Source organism: Vombatus ursinus, unplaced genomic scaffold (genome assembly GCF_900497805.2).
Source record: "Vombatus ursinus unplaced genomic scaffold, bare-nosed wombat genome assembly UNPS02014784.1, whole genome shotgun sequence".
Taxonomy (NCBI): domain Eukaryota; kingdom Metazoa; phylum Chordata; class Mammalia; order Diprotodontia; family Vombatidae; genus Vombatus; species Vombatus ursinus.
In genome coordinates, this window is record NW_020954562.1 from 26,081,287 (window position 1) to 26,089,341 (window position 8,055).

Sequence of the window (8,055 nt, forward strand, 5' to 3'; positions counted from 1 at the left end):
TTTACAGTGGAAAAAAATGTGTTGGGTAATCTGTGTAGACAGTGCTGGAGCAATGATGGGTGAGAATGTTGGATTTGTAGCAAAAGTTAAAGCTGGTGGCAATGAACATATCACTTTTACTCACTGTATAATCCATTGGGATGGACTCATAGCCAAAAAAGATATCACTAGAGTTAGATGTTGTGCTTTGAGATACTATCAAAATCATCAACTTCATTAAAAGCCATGCCCTTAACAGTCATTTGTTTTCAAACCTATGGAATGACATGGACTCCAGTTACAAAAGCTTATTACTACATGCAGATGTAAGGTGGCTTTCAAGACGGTGAAGTTTAAACAGAATATTAAAACTGAAAGATAAAGTTGTTATATTTTTGACTGAATAGAAATTTGATTTTGTTAATTTTTTTCATAATGACTTACAGCTTTCAAAACTGTGTTATTTGTCAGATACTTTTGAAAAACTCAATGATTTAAACATGTTTCAAGGAAAAAATTGTAGCATATTTATGTTAAAAGATAAAATTAAAAATTTTACTAAAAAAATTCAACATATGGAAAATAGGGCAGAAAATGTTTCTTTAGAAATGTTTATAGCCACAGATGGTTTTATACTTGAAAATAAACTTTCCAAAGATTTAATTGTAAGAATTATAATTGATCATTTGAAGTGCCTGGAAGCACAGTTTCAGAAATACTTCCCTTCAAATTTTGATTCTAAAAAACTAAATTGGGTTTATAAACCATACTCAATTAAAATCAAAAACATCAGTCATCTGCCACTAAAAGTTCAAGAAGAATTTGCCAAGTTATCAAGTGACACAGGTTTAAAACTTGAGTTTCCTTAAAAATTGTTAGTGAATTTTTGGCTTGGGATTAGAACAGAATTTCCAACAATTTCTGAAATGGCTCTAAACATAATCCTGCCACTTTGTATTATGTATTTATGTGAAGGGCATTCTCAGAATTGATGATTATAAAATCAAAATATCAGTCAACTCTGGAAAACATTGAAAATGCTCTATGTCCTGCGGTATCAAATATTCTGCCAAGATTTAATTCTTTATGTAAAAATAAACAAGCACATCTACCTCATTAGTATGCAAATTTGCTTCCATCTTTAATAAATGGTAAAATTATATGTATACCAAAGAATTATTTTAAAATAAATTTCTTTATGATTTATTATCAGTAAATATTTGATTTGTATACCTGTGTTACATACCTATATACCCAGGGTCAGGTAAAAATTTCTCAGGAGAAAAGGGGTCACGAGTGAAAAAAATTTAAGAAGCCCTGTCCTAAAGGATGCTGTTAAATATTCTTCTTTTAGCTAAATACTTAATACATCCTGACTTTGTTTAAAAACCCAGGGTCTATTATGAGGCTTATATTACATATTTAGTCCTTGCTGAGAAAACAGGAGAGGAAGAAGCCAAAAGTTAACTGGAAATGCACAAAAATTAAATTGGGCAAGATAGCCAGGCCTCTGTGCAAATGTTAGAAATTTTCCTTACTAGAAGTTCCCAGCTATCATTCTTGTGTTAATAACTTTTCAGTGTGTATAAACTCCATAAAACAGCAAAGAAAGGGACCATATGGGCCTGAGGACCCTTATATTGCCCTTAGGCAAAAAGGGAGCTAAGGGTTGTGACTGGGTGTTGCTGATTAACTCCTCAGAGTAGGGGATGGAGTGAGAGAAGGCACTGAACGAAGAAGACACCCTAAGCTACACTCCAAGGAGGAAATGGGTAAGGCTTGGAAAGGATTGAACTCTACCTATTTCCAGAAAGGAGAAGGGAACAGAAAGAAAAAAAAGCATCAGCTGTCCAACTCAACTTGCCTTAAAGAAACCCACTGAAATTGCAATAGGAACATAGATTTTAAGCTAGAGAAGACCTTAGAGAAGGCATGTACTTTCAATGTAAGCATTTACACATCAGAAATCATCAAATGCTAGAAATAGGACTTGATTTATTGTTTTGATTGTCTGGACTTAGTAAAATGGTGGAGAAAATGTTAGTAATGCAAATCAAATGCAAAATGTGTTACACATTTTCGGAGAACCAGTTTTTAAACATTTACCTGCACATCCCTGCCTTAGAGGCACTCTTGCCAACTCCCTCATTTTATTGAAGAAACTGAGACATGGAGGTAAGGGAGTTGCTTTAGGTCACACAGCTAATAATTGTTAGAGGTAAGACTTGAACCCAGAACTTGCTGACACCAAATTTAGTACTCTCTCAACTATACCTTGGTGCCTTTCTAAGTTTTCATTTGTGTTTGTGAGCAGAGCAGTGCATAAAATTCAATAAATGTCTGTGGACATAATGAATACATTCCACTCTCTACTCTCTATCTGCAGCTCTTCAGGATTTCAACCCCCTAGTGTCTCCTTCTTCCCTTTCCCCTTTACTTTCTAGCTTCCTTTTGTATATTGTCTTCCCTCCTTAGACTGTAAGTTCCTGGAAGGCAAAGACTGTCTTTTTCTTATTTACATCCCCCGTGTTTATCCCAATACAGTGCCTGGCACATAGTTTATTGAATTGAATTAAACTTTAAAAGCAAAGATTGTGAGAACCATTCAGAATCCTCTGGTGTATTTAGATCCTTGGATCAGAACAGAACTCCACACTAGGGTCTCTCATTTTAGAGTGCCTTATTTGGCTAGGGAAGGAAGCCTAGTCAGATTTATTATGAAATGAAAAAATGGTATGGGAATTCTTCAGCCTACATAGAAGGGTTTTGTATGCTTGATTTTTCCAGCCCTAAAGTAAAGTTAAAATTTTTTACCTATGACCAGAAGTGAGGATCTGTGGCCTAAAATTGAATATGAAGAACACTAGCTTTTTGTTGTTTTAAAATTCATTTCAGGACAAAAGCCAGTAGGCTCATTGCTCTGAAAAGAACATGGCAGAAGAAGAAAACTTCCAACACAATCATTTTACTGACAATTTCAACGGGACCCAAAATGGTACACAGCTGTCCTTTTGGAACAGATGATGCAATAAGTTGCAATTATAGAACCATTAACTTCTCTTGCATGGTAACACTTGTCTGAGCAGAGTTGTTTTACTCTAGCTCAAGAGAGAAGCTTGAAACACATCCATACTGTTATGATACTTGAGTTTCCCAGGCAAAGAGTCTCTCTTGTTTGAAGACTGAGCATGATACAAAATTGGATATCGTAGGCAAATAACATATTTAATTTCTCATCTGCTCTAGAGTTTAGACTATCTCCTTAGACTGTACCAGGTTAATTTTCAGGATGTGAGACCACAGTTTGGGAACAAATCACAAAACCACAAAATCTCAGTTTTGGAAATGACAGCAGAGATCATCAGTTAAAACCACATGAACAAGAACCATGAGTCCTATAATATCCCCAAGAAGAGGTCATCCAATATTTGCTTAAAGATCTTATGGTATATGAGGTGTTTAAGAAGAACTGCCACCTCTGGTGTGCTTTTGGTGTCTACCTGGCACTCCACTTTCACCTGTGCCTCCGAGAAGCTATAGCATGTGCAGCAGCCATACCCCAGTAAACCTTCTTAGCAAATAGGTCAAACCAGGTTGAGGGTAACCAATGGGTGAGTTAGGGGAGTAGTATCCAAGGACGAGAAGACTCCCTCCAGCAGAATGGGTGGATGAGAACAATTTGTTCCAACAGCCATGAAGGCAGCTGAAGTAGGTGCTGTGGAGTACTTAGAGGTTGCCAAGGTCATCCACTGCATCCTGGGCCATTGCCAGTCATCTTGACTTTTGTCTTGCCACTAGCCTTCAATGACTTTGGAAGAGAGAGTGAGGCTGTGCAACTCTGCCTCACTTAAACACAATTCACACATGAACCAAGATATCACACATGATGTTATTGGTCCTCTTCAAACAGGAAGGACAAACAACAACAGCAACAAATATTTCCAGTGAGGCAGACCTCGCTATTTCCTGCTACAGCCCATTCCACTTTTAGATAGTTCTAATCTTTAAGAAGTTTTTCTCCACCAGAAAACTTAATTCGCCTCTTTGATATTCCCACCTACTATTCCTAATACTGCCCTCTGGGGCCAAACAGAGTAAACTTAATCCCTGTTTCCTGTGACAGCTCTTGAAATACTTGAACACAGCTTGATAGCATTACTAACCAAGCCTTCCCTTCTTCAGGATAACCATTCTCAGTTCATTTAGCTGATCTCCATAGGCCATAATTTGGAGGCCAAAAAATCATCTGCAACAACAAAAAAATGCAGCCTCTGAAGATGAGATGCCATAAAGTATGGATCGATTCTCTGTTGCTTGTGCTAATTTTTGCCTAACAATTAACACCAAGAAAACACAGGTACTCCACCTGCCAGCACCACATCTACCATATATGGAACCATTAGTTACAGAAAATGGAGATTGTGGATAAGTTCATTTACCTTGCATATGCTCTTCAGGGATGTACACATAGATGATGAGGTTGACGCATGCATTGCCAGAGCTAGTTCAGTGTTTGGGAGGCTCTGAAAGAAAGTTGGGGACAGAAGAGGTATTAGACTGACTGTCAAAGTGAAGAACCATTGTGCTTACCTCATTGTTAAACTTGGACAGTATACCAACCTGTTAAACCTGGACAGTATACCAGTGCCATGCCAGGAAACTGAATTGCTTCCATTTGAATTGTCTTAGGAAGACTCTGAAGATCAATTGTCAGGATAAGGTACTGGACAATGAGGTCCTTTCTCAAACTAAATTGCCAAGCATTCAAACTCTTGTACAGAGAACTCAACTCTGTTGGGTTGGCCACATTGTTTGAAGGTCAAACCTACACTTGCCTAAAAGACTATTTTATAAAGAACTCACACAAGCAAGCACTGGCATGGTGGTCAGCCTAAGTGATACAAGGACACTCTCAAGTTCTCTATGAAGAACTTTGGAATTGATTGTGTGACACAAGGGAGATGCTGGCAAAGGACTGCCCAGCATGGCATATCCACATCAAAAAAGGTGCTGTGCTCTATGAGCAAAGCAAAATTGAAGTAGCTCAAAAGAAATACAAAATATGCAAATTTAGAGAATCCACCCCATGAGTTCACATGGCTATTTATGCCCAATCTGTGGAATGGCATTCCAAGCTTGTATTGGTCTAATCAGTCACAGTCAGATATACTGTAATTTGACTAACACAACGATGTCATTTTGGTTCTCTTTGAGAATGAAGGACAACAACCAAACAAACAATCAATTTGGAGGCCCTTCATTCTTCTGGTTCTCCTCCTGGGGATGATCTCCTTCTTCTCAGGCTCCTTCCTAAAATGTAGTCTCCAGAATTCAGCACAACAGTTCAGATGTGGTACATCAGAGCAGAATGGCAAAAAAGTATCTCATCCGTACACTCTTAACTGTTTTGACTGCCATAGCACACTGTTGACTCAAATTGAGTTTGTCACCAACTAAAATTCATCAGTCCAATGAAGTATTTATGCAGTGTTGATTAGTTGCCAGGTATGGTGTGAGGTGCTAGGGATACAAATGCAATGACTAGAACAATTCCTGCGCGCAAGGTTGATTAACACTTTCTGGGGGAGACAACAAGAGCATGTATAAGCTCATACAAAATAAATATAAAGAGTATAAATAAAGATAAATGCAAACTAGTTCAATGTAAGGTGGTTTAAAAGGGAAGGCAATAGTGATTGAGGCAATCAGGAAAGGTTTGGTAGTGCTTGTGTTGCATCTTGAAAGAAAATAGAGATTCTATGAGATGTAGGTGACAAAGGAGTACATTCCAAGAATGGAGGATAACCGATACAGAGGAATGGAGTTGGGACATTAAATGTCACACACAAGGGATAGAGAAAACCAGTGCGATTGAATTTTGGAGTCTGTGAGGACAGTAATATATTTCAAGACTGGAAAGATAAGTTGGAATCAGGTTGTGCATGAAGAAGGAAGAGGAAGGGAACAAGCATTTATTAAGGACCAGGCACTGTGCTAAGAACTTTACAAATATTTTCTCATTTGATAATGACTTTAGAAGATTAATAAAGAATTTTAATTTGATTCTAGAGATAATAGGAAGTCACTGGGATTTACTGAGTAGGGGAGTAACATGGACCATTCTGTATTTAAAGAAAATCACTTAGCAGTAGAGTGTAGAAAGGACTGAAATGGGGAGAGACTTCAGGCAAGGAATTTAATTAAAAGGCTGTTGCAATAATTTAGGTGAGAGGGGAGGAGGGCTGGGCCTAATGTAGCAGCTCTGTGTGTATAAAGATAAGGTTAGCTTTAAGAGATGTGAAGGTTGAAACGGCAAGATTTAGCAACTGATTTATGTGTAGTGAGTAATAGTGGGAAATTGAAGATAACTCCAAGATTCCAAAGCTGGGACACTAGAAGAAGAGTGGTGCCTTCTACCAAAATAAGGAAGTTTGAAAGATGGGAAAGTTTGGGAAGATATAAAATGATTCCTGTTTTGGACATGTTGAATTTTAGATATCTTCAGGATATCAAGTGTGAAATGCCCAATAGCAACAAGTAACGTGGGATTGGAGCTCATGGGAGAGACTGAGGATGGAAATATAGATCTAGGAGTCATTGGCACCAAGATGATAATTAAACCCATGAGAGTTGATGGAGTCATCAGGAGAGTGAGTGTAGAGAGAAAAGAGAGAGGAGCCCATTACAGAGTATTACGGAGTACTCATGTTAGAAATATGGCTCTAACACCAGCATCCTCTTAGGTCAAATGCTGCGTCAGAATGAAATGAAGCACTCATAAGTTACTGAACATGTAACAAAGGATGTTTACTTTGCCGTAACACAGCAAGAATATACAACAAAGACAAAGTGGCTTGTAGTTTCTCTGGACTGTGGCTCTGTTCATCTCCATCTAAAATGAATCTGGTCAGAAAGTCATTAAGGAATTGTAACTCATGTGATCTCAAGCACCCACCAAGTATGAGAGGTTCAGACCAGATGTAGTTGGGACTTTTTATGCCTCTCATAGGGAAGCTGGGATTGAAGAAGTTATGTTAGGAAAAATCTGGTCCTATCACAATCCACAATTAAAAAGTATAATCTGGACAATGAACCAACAAAAGACACTGAGATGGAATGATTTAACGGGCACAAAGAGAACTAGGAGAGAATACTGTCCCAAAGGCCTGGAGAAGAGAGTAAACAGGAAAAGATAGTGGTCTATAGTGTGGAATGCAACCGATAGAGCAAGTAAGAGGAGGCCAAGGAAAAGAAGAACAAAGTAAAAAGAGCACAGAGAACAAAAGAAAATTAACAAGGAAGCACAGAAAATATGGACAGCTCTCAACACAACACATAGTATTTATTATATAGACTTTCTTGAAATGAAAATTTATTGTTGTATACTTTGTATCCTCTCTTACATTCTGCTGTGCACGTGACAATGCTTTTTTTTCCTTTTCTTATTTTATATATAAGTTTCAATGTTTAACTTTATATGTTCCTTTTTCTTTTCTTACCACATATTTAAATTTTGGCATTTAAGTCTAAAATAATTTTTTTAAAGAAAAGAAAAAGGAAGGAAAATGACAACAACCACAGTAATCTGGATTGGGTAAATGAATTTTATAATGTGAACTTTAAAGGTGTCAAGGTTGCTGAGTGATGGTGTTAAAGGGAAGGTCTGTAAGTGACTGTAAGGAGCAAGAAGTATTCCAATTCTCCCTCTAGAATCTACATGTCAGGGAATGGGAAGACTGGGGAATGTAAAGTAGCAACCAGTGGTGGAGAAGAGAAATAGGGATATAATATCATGGGGAGGGTTCAGATCTCAGTGAGTACTTGTAGATATGAATGTGTGAGAGAGATCTAGTCCAATGGGAAATTTGTTCCCTATAGATGGGAACTCCAGGGGCTTCAGTGGAAGAGGTAGGTAAAATTGGAAGTCTGATATAAATGAGGTAGGGTTGAAGAGAATGGGGATAAGGAGGATGGTGATAATTTTCTCCTATATGGCTTGTGGCTGGTATGGAGGGATAAAGAGAGAAACAGGTGATAGAAAATTGTTAGCCACAGGAGTGTCAGAGGGTAATAAAA